Genomic DNA, 9,432 nt, shown 5'->3' on the forward strand with positions numbered 1-9,432 from the left:
GTGAATTTTTTTTTTGCAGAAATCAATAGTCCAGGCGATTTTAAGAAACTTTGTAATTGGGTTTATTATCCGAAAAATGCATTTTTATCATGAAAAAGCAGTTTGAAGCTCTCCCCCCTGTCTTCATTGTTCTCCTATGGAGAGAGCTAAAGAAAAGACCAAAACAGGACAACAAAGAGTTAATCTACAAATCCCTCACCCGTTATCTGTTCTGACCATCACCAGTGACCTGTCTGAGCTCGGATTACAGCTGTCACCCAGCTCCGTGCCTGTAATCCTCTGTTATCTGCTTTCTGCTGCCGGCTAACTCCCTCCTTCCTCCTCCCCCCTCCCCTCTCCCTAGAACAGACAGGGGACGTCTCCTGCAACAAGTCACAATTTTCAGATTTTTCAGAGTGGATGAAAAAGAGGAAGGAGGGGGGGACCTGGGAAAAGGCTTTTTACATGCAGATAATGGCAGATTTGGCTAATAAACCCAATTACAAAGTTTCTTAAAATCGCCTGGACTATTGATTTCTGCAAAAAAAAAAAATACGACAGTGACTCTTTAAAGCGACTCTGTACCCACAATCTGCCCCCCAATCCGCTTGTACCATCAGATAGCTGCTTTAAATCCAAGATCTGTCCTGGGGACTGTTCAGCAGGTGATGCAGTTATTATCTTAAAAATATCGAATTGTCGAATTGGCGTAGTCTAGAGTACCCATGTCCTAGGATTGCGACACCCCTCCGTCTCTCTTGCCCACCCTCTTCATCATTAGGAATGCCCCTAGAATTATTTCTCCTATTCACCTATATCACCTGTGTGAACACTGCACATGTGCAGGATGGTTAAGGCACGTGTGCAGTGTTCAGACAAGTGAGCAATAGGAAAAATCCTGCCTGGGGGGTGTTCCTAATAATAAGGAAAGCGGGGAGGAGGGATGGAGGGGCGTGACAAGCCTAGGGCATAGACACTCTACGCCACACCAATTTGACACAGGGCTGCAAGTTTAAAAGTTGTTTTTTAGGACACTAACTGCATCACCTGCCGAATGGACCCCAGGACTGATCTTGGATTAAAAGCAGCTATCTGAAGATACAAGTGATTGTGGGTACAGAGTCGCTTTAAAGAGACTCTGGCAGTAGGTTTATGCTGTCCTATCTAAGATGATGCAGTACAATAATTCAGCGTTTTGGAGAGATTAAAGGTTTATTAGTGAATTAACTAGACAGATATTCTTATAAGGCTCCATTTATACCACTTCTTAGGCAACATGAATGGATATAATTTACATTGTTTGTTGTACATTTGTAATAATTTTTTAACCTAAACGTTACTGGAAGAACAGTTATCTGATAAAGTACAAACAATGAAAGAAGTGATAGAAAGATAGTGATAATGTATATGGTCCACCGGCCTCTACAGAGTTGTGAATACTGTGACTTTTTCCATCCATCAGCATTCTCCTTATGTTTTAATTGAAGAAAAATAAATCATTAATCCTTGTGTAGTACAAAAGATCCAGACCACGCTCCATAATTAGTTGTTGTGACTCCATTTCTTACTGAACCATTGTAAGAGGACAGTCCAGGTTTCTTCTCTACTCTAATTTGCCCTCCATTGTCGGTCAGGAGTCCAGAGTGAATAGCTGCTCGGCATATGGATGAATCCTGAAAAAGAAGTCATGGAGATTAGCCCTGGGGACTGTATCATTTTAACATTTGTCATGTGCCCCAACATCTAGACCTTAACTGAAGTCAAAATGTAGAAAAATTCTTCCAGCCTCTAGCTACAATGATAGGGATAAACACAGCTAGTATTTACACAGCCTACGTGATCACCAAATGCATGGAAGAAGCAGCAGGACAGCAAGCTATGTTAAAGTTATACAGAGTATACAAAGCAAAATAGTTTTTTTTTTTTTTTTTTTTATAAATAAAAACAGTTTAGAAAAAATTGTACATATAGAAAGCAAAAGAACAACTAAAAAGTCAGTGGTTTGTTTCCATAGCCTTTTAATCTATGAAACTGTAAAACCTATAAATATAAGTTATGAAAAGAGTCTGCAGAGAAGTGGATCTATTTAAAAAAATACAAAAACATTTACTATGGGCAGTCTGTGATCGCGAAGTGTTGATTAGTTCCATGGCAGCTGAGTACCTGACAGAGACTAAAGGACTATGGCAGTCCATATGGCTGTGTGACTATTAATCCATGCCAGAGGCACAACCTAATACTATACCTTGCCTGTCAATATAACACTGACGGATAATTGTAATGTTTGGCATTCTGAGCACATCAAAGGTTTATATGGGTGATTACAGTGGTAAAAATTTAAAACTAACAAAATCTATATAATAAAAAATGAAAGTGCATAATCTAGGGTCCATCAGCCAAAGTTTATGCCCATTATTTGATGCCCCTCCTATAGACAGAGTTCAATGTAATAGCACATGGTGAAAGGTCATGATCAGCCAACATGAACGATGTCGGCTGATCATGATCTTTCAACATGTTAGAAGATCCTGATTTTTGCAGCAACGGTCTGGGCGTCGCCCCATGTAATAGGAGTAGCAGCAGCAGAGTTCAATGGGCAGCTCAAATGATCTGAGGATCGTTTGGGCAGCCCCTCCCATTTCTCCCCGCTTGCTGACTGTGCATGTAATAGCACAGGTGTAAAGTGGGGAATGAGGGGGAAGCGAGTGCTGAACTGACAGGCCGGCGTGTGTAATATGGCCTATAGGGCTGTATTTGATGCCCCAAGCCTGTCTGTAAATGAGATCTGACTGGTGCTAGTTTGAGTCTTATCAAATTGTTTGTCTTTGGCTGCAAATTACCTATTATACAGTAAAATGTGCGCTCAATGATTTTGTCAACTGTTCAGAATAAATGTTTGTCAACATTTTAAAACACCTCTGTTTCTTACAAGAATCTGTAACCCATGGGGCCCTGACCAAATAAATTACAAGCAGTTACAAATAATTTAGATCATCTTACATCTGTGTAGACATCAGTTCCCCATACAGCTTTTCCATTTGCAAGGCAACCAGGTGGACACTGGACACTAACAAATGCAAAAAAAGAATGTTTTAATTTTAAATTTTTATATTTTATGCATAAAACCAAGGGAGTTAATACTTACTTTAATTCGTTAATGTCTTTGGCGGTAGTTAAACAAGAGGCTTGTACTGGATAAAACATAACAACATTGGATGAGTTAAAGGTCTTTAATCATAAATAATAACTTTATGTCTCGCAACCATAAAACTTATCCATACGGTAGATGGTTATTTTAAAATCTATATGCACATATTGTGTACTGTTATTATGTATAGCATGACTGAGATAACAGACAATGGAGAAATTAGTTAAAAGACTCTTTCTGATATGTGCCACAGAGGCAGCTCCTATGGCTGTCAAGGGACCTATCGATTGGAAGACCCAGCTGAGGCTGGCCCATTCTTTAAAATGGGTTATCTAAGAATGGCTAGGTCCCATGCAGATAAGTAGTGCCAGACCTTAACAGTTGGGGTCTGGCCACAGAGTCCTACGATTATATCTTCTGAGCTTCACAATCATTTGCTTTACTTATTGGATCTGCTGTGTTATGCCATTTGTTGGCTCTTGCCTTTGGTTCTGATGTTGACTACTGGTTCTACCATCTGACTCTGATATTGTTGCTGTCTTGTCTCTGATATTACCTCCTGGCCCTGATTTCGTTTCTTGCTACTGTTCTGATTTTGCCCATTCTTGATGATAATCATTCTCTTCCCTATTCACCTAGATAGGAAGGGACCATCTGTAAGTTGGGGGTCGTCGCCTAGGATGAGTACTCTCAGTAGAAAGGGACAAGGTTCAAGATTAGATTAGGGCTGTTCCATACCATTACAATGTCAAATCTAAATAATTAGATTAATTAGACAGTTTTAGTAAATCTGCTGTAGGATATTTCACCCTGTGTGTGTTATATAAGAGTCTAAATAAGGTTCTAATTTTTAAAGGGGTTATACAGAATTAGAAAAATATGGTCACTTTCTTCCAGAGTCACAAGACGGCTCCTGTTTCCAGTTCAGGTGTGGTTTGCAATTAAGCAGTGATGAGCGAACAGTAAAATGTTCGAGTTCGAACAGTTGAACTCTAACTCGAACCCCATTAAAGTCAATGGGAGATGTTCGGGTTAATTTTGACACCTATATGTAGTAGGTGAAACTGTAATTGTCATCCAAAAGGGTAAACTGGAAACATGGAACAACTTATAGACTGAAATTTGGCTTTAAGAATGAAAGAGATGGGCAAATAGTGCAATATTCGATAATTCGAATAGAATAGCTCCTGATATTTGTACGAATATCGAATCCCATTATAGTCTATGGGAGAAAAATACTTGGGAATTCCTCTGTACAAAGCATCGATACATCTAACAGATGTTGAGATTGATTTTTCAAAAAATTATTCATCAATATAAACGGACCAAAATGGGCTTTTTGTCCACTCATGAAAATTTTGACCACCAACTCCTCTGTATCAAAGATTGATTCATCTACCAGATGTTGAGATAGATTTTTAAAAAAAAATTATTCAGCAATATAAACTGACTAAATTGGTCTTTTTAGCCACTCATGAAAAATTTGACCACCAACTCCTCTGTATCAAAGATTGATTCATCTAACAGATGATCAGATTAAGTAAAAAAAAAATTATTTTGCAATGCAGACTGAGAAAAATGGCCTTTTTGCCCACTCAAATTTTTTTTACCACCAACTCCTCTGTACCAAAGATTGATTATTCTAACAGATGATTAGATTAATAAAAAAAAATTTTTTTGCAATGCAGACTGAGAAAAATGGGCTTTATGCCCAGTCAGAAAAAATTTAACCACCAACTCCTCTGTACCAAAGATTGATTAATCTAACAGATGATCAGATTAATTTTAAAAAAATTATTTTGCAATGCAGACTGAGAAAAAGTGGAGCTTGGTCGTAGTGCACCGACACATGGGCAGAAAAGGGCCGCTTTGCCTTGGAAGTGAAGGAGGAGGCAGTAGATGTGATGGTAGTTGTAAGCCCAGGACCTGTGTGGCCTTTTTTCTCCGAGCGACTGTTCCACAGCAGTTCAAGCTTTCCCTGCTCGTGCCTGTTCATGCTCGTGGAACTTAAACACTTTTCATTTTTTCCCCTACTGACGCGTTGCCGTCAAATATGACATATCACCTCAGTCGGAGAATCAGAGGCTTGATCAAAAAAGCCCCAGGCTTCCCCTCTTAGATGTCGAAAACCTACTACCGGTCTCCCCACTGCCACCACTGACAATGCATGGCACGGTAATATCAGCGGACTTGTGCGACCGCCCTCTCCCTTTCTTAGGTGAGACCCGCCCTGTAACTACCTCTTCCTCCTCATCCTCCACTGATGATGCCCTCGGCAGTTGTCGCTCCAAAGACCACCTTGGATCTGCGATGTCATCATCATCATCATGACAGGTGACTTCCTCTATCTGACAGTCTACATCCTCAAACTGTGGGCTAGAAGCCACAGGCACTTTCAGGCATTGCTGACCGATCGGTATTTCTGATGACAGACCAGCTTCCTGATCGTCCTCTGAGGGCATTAGCAATTGGGCGTCAGAGCAGACTAAATCATCCTCTTTGGCCTTTTGATCTTTTGAACCACCTACTGACCCCAACTGCATTGTGTGGTCAAAGAGCTCTTCAGAATGTGGATTATTTTCAGTGGCCTGTATATTGGGTAGAGACATTCTACCCATGTTTGCTTCCAGTTGGACTGACAATGATGATGATGACATTTGTAGCCATGACTGAGAGGAAGAGGCGGTCAAAGCGCTTGATTAAGGGTCCGATAACCACTGAAGAACAGATTGACGACACTGTTCATCAATAAGGTGCACAGGAAACCTAGCAAAAGAGGACAAGCCCGACGATCCTGCTACTGACAATGTTTTCGTTTGTTTGTTGGCCGGAGCACTAGAAGCAGTGCTTTGTGCACTACCTCTATCTCCCCTTCCTACACCTGGTACTCCTCGCCTACGACCTCTGGTTCTCACCATGTTCACAAGATAGATATAAAATCTTAGAAAATACAACAAAGATCAACAGATCTACCCACTCTCGATAAATCCACATACACAAATCAGATGTACGATTAATTACTAGTTATAACAGAAGTATTTCGGATTTTTTTATGACTGACAAAGATCGTATGTCAACTTCTAGAGATACCGCTGTAATCAGTGAAAAAATGCACATACACTAAGGAGATGTACGTTTAATCACTGTATAACAGAGGTCTACTATTTTATATTTTTCCTGACAGACAGAGGACGTTTCTTAGCTTATAGGAATGCAGCTATAATAACTCAAGAAATGCACGTACACAAACCAGATGTACTTTTAATCACAAAATTTTTCCTGACGGACAGAGGACGTTTTTTAGCTTATAGGAATACAGCTATATTACCTCAAGAAATGCATGTACACAAACCAGATGTACGTTTAATCACTGAATTTTTCCTGACGGACAGAGGACGTTTTTAGCTTATAGGAATACAGCTATATTAACTCAAGAAATGCACGTACACAAACCAGTGTACGTTTAATCACTGAATTTTTCCTGACGGACAGAGCACGTTTTTTAGCTTATAGGAATACAGCTATAATAACTCAAGAAATGCACGTACACAAACCAGATGTACGTTTAATCACTGAATTTTTCCTGATGGACAGAGGACGTTTTTTAGCTCATAGGAATATAAGCTATAATAACTCAAGAAATGCACTTACACAAACCAGATGTAGATGACATTTTTTAGCTCATAGGAATATCGCTATAATAACTCAAGAAATGCACATACACAAACCAGATGTATGTTTAATCAGTGTATAACAGAGGTCTACTATTTCGTATTTTTCCTGACGGACAAAGGACATTTTTTAGCTTATAGGAATACAACTATAATAACTCAAGAAATGCACGTACACAAATGAGATGTACGTTTAAGTAATGTATAACAGATGTGAGCAGACCAAAATACACTTTTAGGCCCTATGTATAAATTAACGTGTTGAAAATGCTTGTTGCAAATATGGTATTTTTACCTTGATGAACACCCCATTAATCTCTCTAACAAATTTTTGCTAGCTAAAAAAAGGCAGTGTACAATAGTCGTTCTTTTTCTGAATTAGGAACTATAACTCTTATTTCAATCCATTGCTCCAATGCTGAGATATAAGCTATAGGAGCTTGATGGAAATTAGGAGATAAAGCCCAGGGGTTTTTCCCAAGGCTGCAAAAGCCCAGCCCAGTTCAGCCTCTTCTCCCCTATTGCTGCTCTAACTGCAAATAAATGGCCACTCTGTTAAGATTGACAGGCAAAATGTGTTGGGCTTTAGCAGCCCAGGGAAACGCCCCATGGGCTTTGCCTCCTAACTTGTATACAACCCCTAAAACTCAAATCTTGGCGCTCTAGAGGCAGACTAAAATAAAAGTTACATCCCCTGATTCAGGGTAATAAGCCCTATTGTGCACTGCCTTTACATTAGCAGAAATCTCCTGACAGGTCTCCTATACTATCTAAAATTCCACCAAGGTTTTTATGAAAATTAAAATGTGTTGTTGCCATGTGTACTTTATCTCTTAGATGTGTGGCAGCCGTAAACCTGAGAACATGGCTTAGGTAAATATAGTATTACGTCTCATGTAACTGGACGTGGAAGTATTGATTATTTTTTATCTTACCAAACATAGAAAATTGTAGAATACCTTGAGGTCTTGTGGGTTCTGGTGGTACTGTTGGTACTGGGCTTGGAACATTGCCAAATGTGAAAGATCCAGACCATGCTCCATAGTTGTTGGTAGTGATCCCGTTCCCTGCAGTTCCAGTGTAACTGGACAGACCTGGCACCTTCTGCACTGTGACTTTGCCTCCGTTATTGGATAAAATGCCAACGTGGATAGCCGCTCGGCAAATGGAGGAATCCTAAAGTAAGTAATTGATAGAAAATAATTGAAGTTTCATAAAATTATTATCTATTAGTTTTCTTTTTTAGAAAAAAATGTAAAAAATGATGGCAGTACGATCTTACATCTGTATAGGTATTTGTTCCCCAAACACTTCCTCCAGTTGAAAGGCAGCCAGCTGGACAGGTGACACTATGAAATAAATTTTTAGGAAAACAGTTAACAGAAAAGACAATAGAAGAAAAATCTTTGCATTGAATAATGACAGCAACTATAATAAGAATATCATTAATAATAGTAATAATTATAGACATCATCAACATGGTCTAAAAATTTTGAGGATTTCTTACTCGGCAGATGATCCTGTAATTTCTTTTGCAGTTGTTGAACAAGTTGCTGTCACTGTAATAAATAAAAGTAGACAGTTGTTTGAGATGTCATACTGCATCATTGTCATTAAATTCTTATAGAGAAGATTTGGGTGTTTCCCTCCTTGCATCTTCATTCTAACCACCTGCAAAATGAAAGTATAGCTCCTTTAGATGAGCTATTTAACGTGGACCTGTCAGCAAATTTTTGCTAACTAAATGAAAGGCAGTGTACAATAGTCGTTCTTTTGATGAATCAGGAACTATAACTCTTATTTCAATCCATTGCTCCAATGCTGAGATATAAGCTTTAGGAGCTTAATTCAAATTAGGAGATAAAGCCTAGGGGTTTTTCCCAAGGCTGCAAAAGCCCAGCCCAGTTCAGCCTCTTCTCCCCTATTGCTGCTCTAACTGCAAATAAATGGCCACTCTGTTAAGATTGACAGGCAAAATGTGTTGGGCTTTAGCAGCCCAGGGAAACGCCCAATGGGCTTTGCCTCCTAACTTGTATACAACCCCTAAAACTCAAATCTTGGCGCTCTAGAGGCAGACTAAAATAAAAGTTACATCCTCTGATTCAGGGTAATAAGCCCTATTGTGCACTGCCTTTACGTTAGCAGAAATCTCCTGACAGGTCTCCTATACTATCTAAAATTCCACCAAGGTTTTTATGAAAATTAAAATGTGTTGTTGCCATGTGTACTTTATCTCTTAGATGTGAGGCAGCCGTAGCCTGAGAACATGGCTTAGGTAAATATAGTATTTTGTCTCATGTAACTGGACGTGGAAGTATTAATTATTTTTTATCTTAACAAACATAGAAAATTGTAGAATACCTTGAGGTCTTGTGGGTTCTGGTGGTACTGTTGGTACTGGGCTTGGAACATTGCCAAATGTGAAAGATCCAGACCATGATCCATAGTTGTTGGTAGTGATCCCGTTCCCTGCAGTTCCAGTGTAACTGGACAGACCTGGCACCTTCTGCACTGTGACTTTGCCTCCGTTATTGGATAAAATGCCAACGTGGATAGCCGCTCGGCAAATGGAGGAATCCTAAAGTAAGTAATTGATAGAAAATAATTGAAGTTCTCATAAAATTATTATCTATT

The 9,432-nt window shown here is 39.3% G+C and overlaps 1 long non-coding RNA gene across 1 annotated transcript; it reads right to left on the bottom strand.

The window, feature by feature from the left end:
- Positions 1-1,172: 1,172 nt before the first annotated feature.
- LOC138798759 (uncharacterized) lies at positions 1,173-7,865 on the bottom strand. The gene is made up of 4 exons (XR_011364150.1): positions 7,758-7,865; positions 3,125-3,170; positions 2,980-3,046; positions 1,173-1,652 (listed from the first exon to the last, which is right to left on the bottom strand). It is a non-coding gene; the product is annotated as an uncharacterized lncRNA (long non-coding RNA).
- Positions 7,866-9,432: the final 1,567 nt, after the last annotated feature.

The sequence above is a fragment of the Dendropsophus ebraccatus genome, chromosome 8 (genome assembly GCF_027789765.1).
Source record: "Dendropsophus ebraccatus isolate aDenEbr1 chromosome 8, aDenEbr1.pat, whole genome shotgun sequence".
Taxonomy (NCBI): Eukaryota; Metazoa; Chordata; class Amphibia; order Anura; family Hylidae; genus Dendropsophus; species Dendropsophus ebraccatus.